The following is a 14139-nucleotide window of genomic DNA, read 5'->3' on the forward strand; positions in this document are numbered from 1 at the left end:
TTAATTTTCTCCTGAAAGATTGCCTTTCAAAGTCAGCAGGGGAATATGTGTTTGAATCTGGTTTATGTGCTGCTTTTGGATGGACTTTCTCAGCTTTCACACTGAGACCGTCTTCTCCCACTGGGTCTTGGAGTTACCCTGCATGCTTATGGAAACGTGAGGGTGCTCAAGACATTGGGTGATCAACCCTTATGTGTGTCTTCCTGGATGAGCCAATAAAGTTCTTTCTGACCCAGGAACAAGGTAGGTTTATTGGGTTTCCTTATGAGGGCTTTATTAGTCCTGGGGAGTTCCCCCTGACACTTCCACTCTTGTCTTTGGCCCCTTTATCATCAAGTGCTCATAATACTCCTAAGTTAAAGGCATCAAGGTTGCAAATAAAGCCAGGAGAAATCACAGGAAAAAAATGTAAATTTAGATATTGGAGGAGTATCTGGAGACAAAGGCCAACTAAATAAAAACATATCAAAAACAAAACCACAACAGATAACAAAAACCAAAATGCCTTCAAAGTCCTAGAATCTACCAATACTAAAAACAAACCAAACAATCAGATTCAAGTTACCCCAAATTCCATGTTCCAGCAAGGTAACATTTACATTTTTGTAGTAACAGAACAAACAGAAGTCATAAACCAAGATACTTTTCAAATACATTGGAGGATACATTCAGTAGGCAGGTCATGGCAAAGCAGAGTGGGGGTGGGGAGATTACTATAGGTCTCAGATGCTATCTGATGACATTCTTAGCTCTTTGATGGGTGGGACCTGGTAGTCTAAGTTAATATATTTTATTATTCACAAGAATGTTAATTCAGAAATAGAGGTAGGCAAGGTGTGGTTATTTATGGGTTTAAAGATGTCCCAAGATGATTTGTGAATAGGTTCCCAAGCTGCAACATTACAGACTCTCCAAATTCTTCAGGGTGCTACTCAGTTGGTCAGCCTTTCAGGAAATTCAGTCCAGGACACAGGAGTTCTTTCTGGGGACTTTCTTTTGCACAAGGCAGGACAACATCAATAGGACTAGTCCTTTAGTACATTAAACTTAAAAGAAGTATTTAATCACTTACACAACAATTTGGCCGGCTATGCATTTAAACAAAACCATATCTCGATCTCTCATGAGAGGTAGAACTAAAAAGCTGAATTTCGAGGGAAGATTACTCATTATTATCTCTTTCTATAAAATCTTTTGATCTCTTGTTTTTAAAGCAGTTAAAGGAGTAGGCATTTGTAAAGGTAGAGAAGTCAAAGTTATAAGATTACATAGAAAGTAAACATTTAAAGGGATTACATTTTCTGAGTGCTCGTTCTGATGCTCACAGTATTAATTTTTCTACATTTGTTTCCAGGGGCCCAGGGCTTGGCCCAGATGGGAGTTTCCTGGTTATGTTAGTAATACGACTGCCATCTTTGTCAAATTTAGAACAGAATTGATTAGCCCAATATCTTCCTTTTACATCTGGGGCATATTCTTGGGGAAGTTAGGCTACCAGAAAACTAGCCTTTCGCTGACTTTTTGAACAACTTTTTTTTTAAGTGCCCTGATTTTTCACATCTAAAGCATTTTACTCCTTTTGTTTCACCCTGAAGGGCAGCAGCTGAAAACTTAGCATTATAAGAAGGGGAGCCAATGTCATGACAAGCTCGAATGCAATATTTTAACTCCTATGAGCAGCCCTGATAAGGCATAACAGCTGTTGGCACTCAGCATTAGCTATATTAAAAATCAACATCTTTAACAGCATATCCCGGACATCATCATGGGAAACAACTTTTAATAACTTGTCCTGTAACTTAGCAACAAACTCAACATAGGCTTCATGAGTTCCCTGTTTTATCTTACTGAATGGGACCGCCTTCTTTTCAGGGAGAGGAACTCGCTTCCACGCTTTAACACAACATGCTGTTAAAAGGGGTGGCAAAGTCTCAGATAATCCTCCAGTCAAACAGCCTTAGTTTCAGTCTGTCCCATTCTTATTTTTGGTGTGCCTGGCTTCTCGGAGTGTACCCTGGGAATGACTTCCTGGGTAGCTTACCTCTCAAACTAACCTGAAGTTCAGGTCCCAGGCAGCAACCACAGGACCTGAATGGATTATCACGGAACTGAAAAAAGATCAGGGTCTCCTGCGGTTTTATTTCTTTACTCTTCTTTATCCACACACAAGTGCCAAAAGCACAGACAACTCTGCTTTTACACTCAGACTCACCAGAGCTACAGCTGAATGTTTACAGAACAGTGGATAATGATGAAGTGGCTAGAATATAGTGCTGGGATCAGATGTAGAGTCTCACTAGTGTTAGGCAAGCACTTTGTCCCTCAGGTACCCATTTTCAGTCTCAAACTCTCATTTTTTAAAATACTTTATTTATTGTTTTTATTTCATGTGTATGAGTATATAGCCTGCATGTAGGTAGCACCTGTGTTGCACCTGTGTTGTGTGATGCCTGAGGAGGTCAGAAGAGGGTGTCCAATCCCCTGGAATTAGAGTTAAGAACTGTTGTTAGCTGCCATGTGGATGCTGGAAATCAAAACCAGGTCCTCTGCAAGAGCAGCCACTGCTCTTAACTGCTGAGCCATCTCTCCAGCTCCTCGAAGTCTCACTTTTGTTGAAGTATACATCCACAATCTCTGATCCCTACCTCCATTTTAAAGAACCATTTTCATTTAAAGCTATCCTATAGTCAGTAGTCAAGTTAATTATAGATTTGTCAACAGTTCTAGAGTAATTTAAAGTAAATCAAATAAACAATGGCCTTAAGAATCATGAGCAACTTTTGTGAATATGGAAGAGAAAATTAACCTTGAGAAAAAGTTAAAGAACACAATGATCCTCCACTTGACCTAGATTCACCAACTCTGTTTTCTTTTTTTCAGTCATGTTTGTTGTCACTTAGATGATGGGAAAGGTGATACTGGTGAGGTTTTTATTTATCATTTTTTGTCGTTTCAAGCTTCCAATTTGGTATTTTTAATCCTGCTTCTCTGATCCTTTGGAGAGGGCAGAGATGAGGGAGGGGCTGAAGGGAATCCATGGGTCTGAGTCTCCCCTTCGCCCCTCTTGCCAGGGTGACATCTAAGTGGAACCTCTGTTTCTCTGGCCAGAAAAAGAGTGATGCTCTGTCACTCTGCTAGAACAGAATGTGTGTGTGTCTTTAAATACAGGGATGGAAGTAGGTGCTAAAAGTTTTAAAATTTATTTAATTAATTAGTCAATTAATTGCTGTGCTGGGAGTCAAACCTAGGGCCCTGCACGTTAGGTCAGACTCTACACTGAGGCACATCTCCAGCCCTGGGAAGTGCTTTTTTTCATGTTCTTTCTTGGACTATGTCAGTGAGGAGATGATTAGGGGAACTATCAGGGAACTTAGTGACAATTACACCTGGCACTTGGGATGACACTGTATATGATAAGGGCCATTTGGATATTCCTGAAGAGAGGAGCAGGTTCCCAGAAGCACTTTGGCCATTGAAATCTGACTATCAGCCACCATCAGGAGTCAAAGAAATCTGGCTTTCAGTGACTTTAGTTCATCACTTTTCTGGAGTCATTCCAAAGAAAGTAACTGTTATTTCCTTCAACTGTAAGCCCACCAGGGCTATTAATTCATTTCAGACCCGTATTATGAGCTTAAGCAGGTGAAGACAATGACCAAATAAACAAATGACTTGTGCGGAGGCGTTTTGTACTGTTTCTTCTTAGTCCAAGCTCCACCAAGTGCAAGTGCTATTTGGTTGCTTTACTAGCAGATCTTTTCGCTTCTATTGATCTCCCATCCTAGTAAAACATTGGGAAAGAGTTACACACAGAACTGAGAACACAGGCCCACAATGCAAAGGCGTGATGAAATGAACCCCACAGAGTCTCTGCACTGGGAGGCTTCTGACAGCTTTTGGACACAGAGAGGCAGGCCAGAACAACAATGTCACAGGATGACATGTGGAACACAGGCTGGTGGGAACTGGACAGAGTCCTCTGCCCGTGAAGGAGTTCCATTTGTTCTCTACTTTGTATTAAGGAAATTTCAGAAACGTTCAGCCTCCTGAGGTGCTAGACCTATTTTCTATTTATAATGAGGCTTTTGCTTGATGACTGCTGACATAACTCTTTCACTGTAATGTTTTCTATGGCCAGAGGACAAATTTGTGGTATTTGCCACCTTTTAGATCTCTCCTTTTATAAGTAGGCCAAACCACTTCTAAGAAAGATCATTGCCAAGTAAAAGCATCAGGATGTATGACCTTTTTAATTTAGCTCTCTACAGTCCCTAATGTGCTCTGAAAGTTTACTTATGATTACAAATTCACAACATATTCTATTAAAGAAACTGTTATGAATGGTATTTCTATTGCTAGAACAATAAGCAAAAGTCTATTTTGCTTTTTTTTTTTTTTTTTCTTTTTGAGTTTCCCTAGACCTCTCTAAGAAGCCCAGGCGGCCCTTAACCTCACAGAGCCCCCCCTGCCTCTGACTCCCGAGTGCTGGGATTAAAGGCGTGCACCACCACACCTGGCTTCAAAAGTCATAACTTCGAGAGAGACTCCTGTGGCAGAGTGGCAGCAGCACACACAAAGGGAGCACTCACAGAGCCATGCAGGAAGATGGAGAACTTCAGGAGTTCTGCTTGCTCCTTTACAACAACGATTTTCACAAGCGCTAACTCCAGAAGATCAGTCGTGTCACTTTCCTCATCTCTGAGACAGAGTACCTGAGATAGAACTCAAGAGGTTCATGGTTCAGAGAGATACAGTTTCTCACCGAAAGTAAAGCAAAGCATCTGTGGTAGCTGCAGTGGCCAGGTCTACAGGACTGGGAGCTTGTAGCAGCTACATGTCAGAAGGGAGGGGCACATTACAACCCTCAAAGCCTGCTTGCTAGTGACTTGCTTCTTCCAGTTTGCTGGCCTCTGGAAGTTTCCTCAATCTCCCCAAACAGCACTTTCAGCTGGAGACCCAGTGTTTAAATACACAAGCATGAGCAAAAGCATTGATCCTTTCCAGCAGAATCTGAATCAAAGTAAACTAAAAGTTTGTTAATTTTTTTGGGGGGAGGGGTCTTGGTTGCTTATCTGTGAGTGGCCGCAGGAAACACTGAAATACAACAAAATTCAGAAATTCCTATTTTCCCAAATTCTTTTCAGGAATATTTGAACAGCTCTTTGGTATGGGAGTAGGACTGAGACCGCCAAGGGGCTAGCAATAGCTGAGGTCTATTTCATTTCTTCCTAAAGAAAGTGTGCCATCATGAGACCTGAGCCAATATGCTCAGGCCTAGTAGACAGGGGGGCCCAAAATCTATGGCAGCAGCATTTTCCTATCTCAACTAGCCAGTGCTAAGTCTTCCTTTAGGTATGCATGAAACAGCTTGACTTAGCCTATTATCATTCTTGTCTCCTAAATGAAGTGGCTACACTAACAAGCAACTAGAAAAAAAGTAATTTGTTGGAAGTGGAGATTAAGTTGGGGGCATACTTTATAGATGTTCTGGTCAGGTTTTGGTGACATTCAAAGATGTGGACAGAAAACCCCCTACTCTTGGAGACACACTGGTTATTATGCCTGAATTATTAAATTCTAAGTATGAATTTAATGGAGCTTTATCGTCTCTAATTCATTCAGTGTGTTATCTCTTAGCATCTTTTCTCTGAATACCATCACAAATGCTGAGAGCCTGCATAGCCAAAACGGCACTGATGCAAAGAGTTCCAAAACTGCGGAGAATACAATAGGACCAACTAGGTTGGACTTTTTGCTATGGGGACAAAATACCTGACATAAACAAGGAGTTATTTTGCCTCATGGTTTCAGAGGTTTCTATTCACACTTTCTGGCTTCACTGACTCTGGACCAGCATAGAGCCAGGATATAATGGCAGCGTATAGTAGAAGCTGCCAACTGCATGGTAGATAAGAAGAGAGGGGAAGGGCAGGGGACCATGTATAACCTCAACAACATGCATCAGTGACCTACTTACTCCAGCTCTCCCCAAGGCCTAAAGTTTCCATTTCCTCCTAAAACAGTACTAGCAGCTGGGGAACAAGCATTTAACAAAGGAGCTTATGGGAATATTTCCTATTCAAACCCTAACACCAATGTAATTGATCTCTCCCCAAAAAAGTTCACTACCAGGGAGCATAGTGACCGGATGGCTGCTATGGGCAACACCGGTAAGAACACTTCTGACTGACTTTGAGAGGCAGTTACACCTGTTAAGCTGTCATCACAAAATAATTGACTGAAATGGTCTCTGGTGCTGCACTCTGAATGAATAAAAATTAAGTTCCTTCTTGACAAGAGGTAAAGGAGGAAAATCGGCAGAGTTGTTTCTTCAGCTTATTGCTAAAGAGTATTTGTCAAGGAAACTTGGTCTATTGATGGAATTACTAAACACAGCAAGATGTTTGTAAGTTATATCACAGGAAGGAAAAATTATTTGTGTTTCTATACTAACAATGAACTCTTTGAAAGAAGTTATTCAATTTACAATAACATCAGAAAGAATAAAATAGGAGTAAATTTATCTAAGGAGATAAAAGATTCAACACTCACACTGTAAGACACAGATGAAAAAAACTGAAACAGACTTGAACAGTCCAGGTATGTAGATTGGAAGAATTAATATTGTCAAAATGACCACATTATCCAACACATTCAGTGCAGTGCCTTTCAAAATCCCAATAACCTTTTAAAAAATATTTACTAAATTTATTCAAATGAGTTTAAATGTTACAAAAATGAAAAATCTATATTGAATCTATATACATGAATCTATATATATGAATCTATATACAATAAAAAGTGAATATAAATTATCCAACTTCATGGACATTTCCAGTTAAACATTCACACAAATACCTATCATCTTTTTTCTTTAAAATTTTTTTTTAAATTATTTTTGTTTCCTGTGTATGAGTATATTGCCTGCATGTAGGTAGGTGCACCCATGCCATGCAATGCCCAAGAAGGTCAGAAAAGGTGTTGGGTTCCCTGTAACTAGAGTTACAGATGGTGGTTAGCCACCTTGGGTGCTGGGAATAGAACCGGGGTCTTCTGTAAGAGCAACCAGTGCTCTTAACACCGGAGCCACCTCTCCAGTCCCCACCTTTTTTTTCCTTATATAAGGATGACACATACATACAAACATAATATGAAGTGTCTAGCCAAACAAAAAACACCACAAACAAATCAGAGATACTAACAACATTCTTAAGTTTAAAAAATGGTGTGGAATATATTTCGACAGCAAAATTCTACATGAATGTAACCCCCTGATTCAATTCCATAATTTTATCAAGCCAGAAGCATGGTTGCTTTAATTTTTTTTAAAAAAGAGATTGTACTACAACACAATATGGTTTATGAATAATTAAGGCATTTTGAATACATAGTACCAGTGTGAACAAAAAATCTAATATTTATTATTTACTATGATGTTTTAAATTTTGAAAGTCTTTCAACAGAAGAAAATAGCTGTACACATTTAAGTGTTTCTTTATAAAACACAACAAACATTGATGATGATTGGTCTTTGTAGTTCCTAGCAACAGGTCCCATCTTATTTCTTTACAGACATATATAGCATATTCTTGTGCAGGATTGCGTTAAGACCCGGTACTTCTTAAACCATGCTACATAGTAGACAAATTCTGCATGCAGCAAAGGCCAACAGTCTCTGTAGTGCACTTTCACCTCACTGAAGTTGAAGCTGCTTTTGCTGCACGTTTTTATACTTCAATACGAAGTAGATTGTTAGGATTTCATTAGTGGTTTTATTATGTGACTTTTTAAAAGAAAAAAAAATTGTTTGATTTCATCCAGAGTTCACAGTTCTCAGGAGAAACTGCCGTTTGGAAATCACAGATCCAGTATTTGAATAACCAAATACTCTTTAGAAGATGACATCTTTCAACACAACTGTAATGAGTAGGCATCTACATCCTTCACTATATTATCAGTATATCCTGGAACCAAAGTAAGATGAATTTTCTGTTCCCATAATCCATTTAATTATCATTTTAAAACTTCAGTATGTCCATCACTTATTTCTGATTTAGATGAGAGTTCTGACCACCACCTTTTTATTATTTCTTGAAGTCAGTTTAAGCTATTACATATTCTTCAAATTTACTTTTAAGTAATGACTTTACAAGAGGCAGTAAGTCCACACAGCAGCCAGGTGCGATATATTCCTTTTCCTCCTGTAAACGAGTGTTTGAAATGGGGAGGTAATCTACCACAACTCCAAGATCTTTGATCCTCACCAAATAACTACAAGCTCACTTATACTTCTCTTTCTCCAGAAAGTCAAAGCTACTTTCAATCTCAAATTCTGTGAAGACCTAGAATCTCTGGAATTAACCAAAAATGTTCGACTATCATGGTGTGATTTTTCAGGCAGGTGGCCTGCACAAACCAGTTTATTTTCTTTATTTCTAACTGTATCACAAAGCTGGAACAATCAGAAGTGCTTGGTATTGGGGATGAAAGCCCACAGAACAATGGAAAAGAATAAAGAGTGCAGAAATAAACCTCTGTATATGTGGTTAACTAATTTCACAAAGAGTGCTAAGAATACACAGTGGGGAAAGGAAAGTCTCTTCAACAAATGATGTCAGGAAAACTGGATATCCATGATTGAAAGAAATTGTATAGAAACCAGCTTAAAATGCATTAGACACTTAAGTGCAAGGCTTGAAGCTTAAAACTAGATGAAAATGGGGAGAGCTCCTTGGCATGGATGTTTTAAAAATATTTTTATTTATTATTTTTTATTTCTATGTCTTTTTAAAGCTTTTTTAAATTGAATTTTTGTAATTTTTTTGCACAATAGTTTGATGACTTCCTGCCCAATTTAATGAATGCTCATATATATATATGTATATGTAAACATATGTATTTACATATATTTGAATATATAAAACCTGTAGAGTATGATTTGTGTCCCCTAATGTCCTTCAGTGCAGATCCATCCACTGGGCACACCAAGAGTCCCATCCCTGTAAGACACTGTCCAGCAGTCATCAATTGCCATAGGTTCCCTAGGTTGGGTTGGTATTTCTTACATATTTCCCCATGTATGCTGAGATTTTGTCAGGTTTGAGCTTGCATTGCTGTCACCATTGCTGTGAGTTCATACTAGTAACTGACCAGCTGTCAGGAAGACTGTTTTCTTGTGGTCATCCACTACCTCTGGCTCTTACAATCTTTCCACCTCCTCTTCTACAATGATTCTTGAGCTTTGAGAGGCAGAGGTTTGAAACAGCTGTCCTGTTCAGGGATAAGTACTCTGTGGCCTCTTGTTCTCTGCATATTGGCTAATTGTGGGTATGGTGGTTAGTTTTAACTGTCAACTTGAGACAATCTAGAATCCCTCAGGAGAAGTCTTAGATAGTTTGGCCTGAGGGCATGTCTGTGGGGATTGACTTGTCAGTTGATGTAGGAAGACCCAGCCCATTGTGGGCAACATCATTCCCTAGGCACATAGCCCTAGACTATATAATAGTAGAGAAAGTTAGCCAAGCTCTGAGCTGGTGAACATGCATGTGTTCTCTTCTCTCTGCTCTTGACTAAGGATGTGATGTAACTCATGGTTTTAAGTTCCTGCCACTTTGATTTCTACACATGAGGGACTGTAATCTATAATTATGTGCTAAGATGCGGGGGTCTCTCCCTCTCTTCGTGGGTCATTGGCCACCGGCCCACGAGGGCAGGGAGAGCAGAAGCAATGAACAGGGTCAGGACGGCCAGTGAGCACTGACGGAAGAAAGCCCTTCCAGGGAAGCTGATCCCAGGCTCAGTGAAACAGCAGTGATACAACTCCAGACACAGTGAAACAGCTCCGTTTATTCAGTGGGAGAACTAGAGAATTTATAGTGTGGAGGCAGTAGCGAAAGCCTCAGTTGATAGGTGCTCATAGTATGCTTTATTTACATGTGGTAGTGGGCTCCTATCTTCCAGACTATCAGGCAATGCCTGATTATCATATAGAAAAAACCTGGGGGTAGTTTTCACTCCAGGTAACTATGCCAAAGGTCATGTTCCAGATAAGGTCAGGCATCCATGCTTGGTGGCACTTTCCAGGTGAGCCAGGAAGAGAGCAGGAGGCCCCCTGCTGAAAAGGGGAGTCCTTCCATTTTGCACTGAGCCCCTCAGGGCTATCCAGGCATGGAGAACTACAACCCTAACAGCAGGGTTCCCCAACACTAAGACAAACCCTTTCTCTTCTAAGTTGCTTTTGAAATTTTGTAAAGATTTCAAAAATTTTTATTTATGTGTATGTGTGTGTGTCTGAGTGTGAATATGCTAATGTGTATCTGGATATCTATTTGGGACAGAAGAGGGTGTGGGATCCCTGAAGCTGGAGTTAAAGGTGGTTGTGAGCCTCCCAGCATGGGTTCTGGGAACCAAACTTGGCTCCTATGTAAGAGTACCAAATAGCGTGCCCTGTCCCATATCTCTTGTATTGGTCATCTCGGCTCTGTTAGGGCACTTGTGGACCCCCAGATTTCCCAGAACTGCCTTGATTAATGAATCTTTCAACTATCAGTGGAGAAGCACCCTTATACAACAGATGGTGATTAACAAAGAGAACCACAACTGGCCAACATGCAGAGAATAAGAGTCTGCAGACTGCTTCTCCTTGAATGGGACACCTGTATTAAACTTCTGCTTCCCAAGGCTCGGGGATCATTGTGGAAGAGGTGGTGGAAATATTGTAAGAGCCAGAGGAGATGGATGACCTCAAGGAAACAATTTTCCAGACAGCTGGTCAGTTAGTCATATGAACTCATAGCATGGTGAAAGCATAGACAAGTCCCATGCAAGCTCAAACCAGATAAAATCCCAGGATAGACATGGTAAGAAACCTCAGTCCTACCTGACAAACTATTGGCAACTGATAACTGCTGGGAAGTGAAGATTCAGTTACTTTTAGGGGTGAGACTCTTAGTAGGTTGACCTAGGTGCAGTGGATAAACAAACACCAAAGGGTTTCTGGGGACATTAATCTCTCTCTCTCTCTCTCTCTCTTTCTGTGTGTGTATAATATTATACTTGAATACTCTAATACTATATACATTAACACTATGTATACATACTATATTTAATACTATATATGAGTATAAAATTTTGGTGGGGGTTCCAGAAGGGGTGCAGATATAGGAGGGGATATAAATATGATCAAAATATATTTTATGAAATTTGCAAAAATTCAATTAAAAATTTCTAAAAAATGAAGCTAAAACTAATAGAAGTGTAAGGGGAAATAAATCCATAATTATAGAGGGAACAGACAGAAGCCAATGAGGCTATTATACAGGCAACTGAGGATACTCCTGGGGCTAATTTTTTTTCATTACCATATAGTGAGTTTTATGTTGATTTGCTTATATCAAAACTTACTAAGTCCCACATTTTTTATGTATCTTATCATACATATATCATACTTCAATAAAGCTATTAAAAACTAAAAAAAAACAGAACACACACACACACAAACTAAAGAACAAACAAAATGGACACCCCCCCCCAAAAAAAAACAAAAAAAAAGCAAGGGCTCTTAGCTGCTGAGCTGTCTCTCCAGATCCCTAAGTTGTTTTGTTAGGGTTACTTATCATAGCAACAGAATGAAACTAGACCAGTAGCCTACAGAGTAGGGGAAATATTTACAAAGCACATATTTGATAATGAATGAAAATAAACATATATCAGAATTGACAGTACTCAATACCAAAAAAAAAAAAACCCAAAGAAACAGGGGCTGGAGAGATGGCTCAGTGGTTAAGAACACTTGCTGTTCTTCCAAAGGACCTGGGTTTGAGTCCCAGAATCCACATGGTGGCTAACAACCATCTGTAACTCCAGTTCCAAGGGAATCTGACACTCTCTTCTGGCTTCTGCGGGCACTTGTATGTAACTGCACCATGTATGTGGTGCACTTACATACATGCAGGCAAAACACTCACACGCATAAAATAAAAGTGATAAAATATTTTTAAAACCTGAAGAAACAAAACAAAACCCCTTAAAACTGAGCAAAGTATCTGACTAGACATTGGTCGAAAGAAGATCTACAAATTATCAATGGGTATTTGAAATACTGCCCGGCACCACAAATCATCAGAGAAATGTATCTCAAATTGCAGTGAGATATTACCTCATGCATGTAAGGATCATTTTTGATAAAATGCTAAGAGATTATAAACACTGGAGAACACATGGAGAAAAGAGCCCTTGTGCATCACTGATGTGAAGAGAAAGGGCCAGAGCCATGATGTCAACAGCCCAGGAATTCTTTTTTTATATAAATTAAAATTGTTTCAATTGATTTATTTTATGTTTCTGAGTGTCTTGCCTGCATGTGCACTCACATGTGCAATGCCTGTGGAGGTCAGAAGAGGATGTTGGATCCCCTGGAAATGGAGTTATGGATGGTTGTTAGCAGTCACATAAGTGTTGGGAACTGAACCTGGGTCCTCTGCAAAAACAGCCAGGGTTCCTAACCGCTGAGGTATCTCTTCAGCCCCATAGAACTTCTTCAAAACTTAAAAATATGAGCATTATATGACTCAGAAATCCTACTTCTGGGCATATATCCCAAGGGAATGAGAACTAATATCCAAAGACATCTGCACTCCCACATTCTCTGCAGTATTATTCATCATAGCCAAGGCATGGAGACTGCCTAAGAGACCACTGGTGGCTGACTAAGGAAACGTGCTCCATATACTCAACAGATTATCGTTCAGCCACTAAAAGAAGGAAATTCTGCTGTGTGTGAGATCTGAATGAACTGAAGGATAGTATGCTATGTGAAGTCAGGCAGATTGAGGAAGACAAGACCTGTGTGAGTTACAGTGACACCAAAAAAGTCAAACCCTGAAGCAGAGAGAAGGTGAGAACCAGAGGCCAAGGTGAGGGGGATGGGGGATGTGGGCCAAAGGGTACAAAGTAAGATACATAGGTTGTGGGAAGCGAATATGCAGCATGGGTAGGGCTATCTATCTATCATCTATCTATCTATCTATCATCTATCTATCATCTATCATCTATCTATCAAACTGCTGGGAAGTCAAAAACATCAATGGTCTAATCCAGTGCTGGACCCTGCATTCTGTAATACTGACCTACCCAGCAAGATGCACCCACTGGTGAAATAGTGGCATGATGATTATGGGGACAATTAACCATTTTCTGATTAACCTGAGACCTACTCCACAGGGTTGATTTTATGCCTAGTACTGTAGACCTGGACAATAGCTCATTACTGAGATCACAGTCATTGCGGGAAACCTACTATTGTTGTTACATTAAATAGTTTCCTCTGTCAAACTACTTTCTATATCTATCTATCTGTCTGCCAACATATATATATATATATATATATCTATATATATATACAACATCTATATAACATATATCTATCTATCTCCAGGGTCCTTCTGGGTAAGTAGGGATATCAGAAAAAAATCTCAGTCTCTCCTGGGACTTTGGTTTATATGACAGTAAGAGGGCCTTTAGGCCTTTAGAAGTTAACTGACAACATCAGTCTAACACCCAGAACCTCTGGCATTCATGAAGCCGCAACAACCCACATTGGGCAGCTCAACTAATTCCATATTATTTTAACCTGACTTTTGGAATTATGGAAGAAAATGGAATGTGTTTCCTTTGATATCCAATCCTCATTTTATGGTGCTCACCTTCTGTTCAGGAAAGAGTTGAAGGCTGTGAGGGCTCAGGACACACGAGCCTCGGTACTACTAGTGATTCATAGAGACTGAAAGACTCAGTCTCTGACTGCAAGACATTCACAGTCCAGTCTAATCTAAATGGTTAAAAATGCAGAAGGATTTAATGTTAACTCCATATATAACTCAAAGTAGATTTAAATTACTATGATATTCTTTAGGGGGTGAAGTGGGTAGTAAACATTTCAATTGCAAAATGAAAAGACTGCATCCTATATTAGGCATTTCAAAGGGCAGACAGGTGATATTCTTGACAGGGTGAATGAAGATGGCACCCTCCAACAGCAGTCAGACCTGCATTTGTTCTTTGGAGGCTAGCCTCTTTCAGGGACATGGTAATTGCCTTTTATCTAACTACCCACTTACAAAATACCAAGAGTTGTTTTGT

The 14139-nt window shown here is 39.7% G+C and overlaps 1 pseudogene; it reads right to left on the reverse strand.

The window, feature by feature from the left end:
- Positions 1–7908: 7908 nt before the first annotated feature.
- On the reverse strand, positions 7909–13283 carry LOC115069968 (annotated as a pseudogene).
- Positions 13284–14139: the final 856 nt, after the last annotated feature.

Source organism: Nannospalax galili, unplaced genomic scaffold (genome assembly GCF_000622305.1).
Source record: "Nannospalax galili isolate Female #2095 unplaced genomic scaffold, S.galili_v1.0 scaffold1095, whole genome shotgun sequence".
In the NCBI taxonomy this organism is placed as follows: domain Eukaryota; kingdom Metazoa; phylum Chordata; class Mammalia; order Rodentia; family Spalacidae; genus Nannospalax; species Nannospalax galili.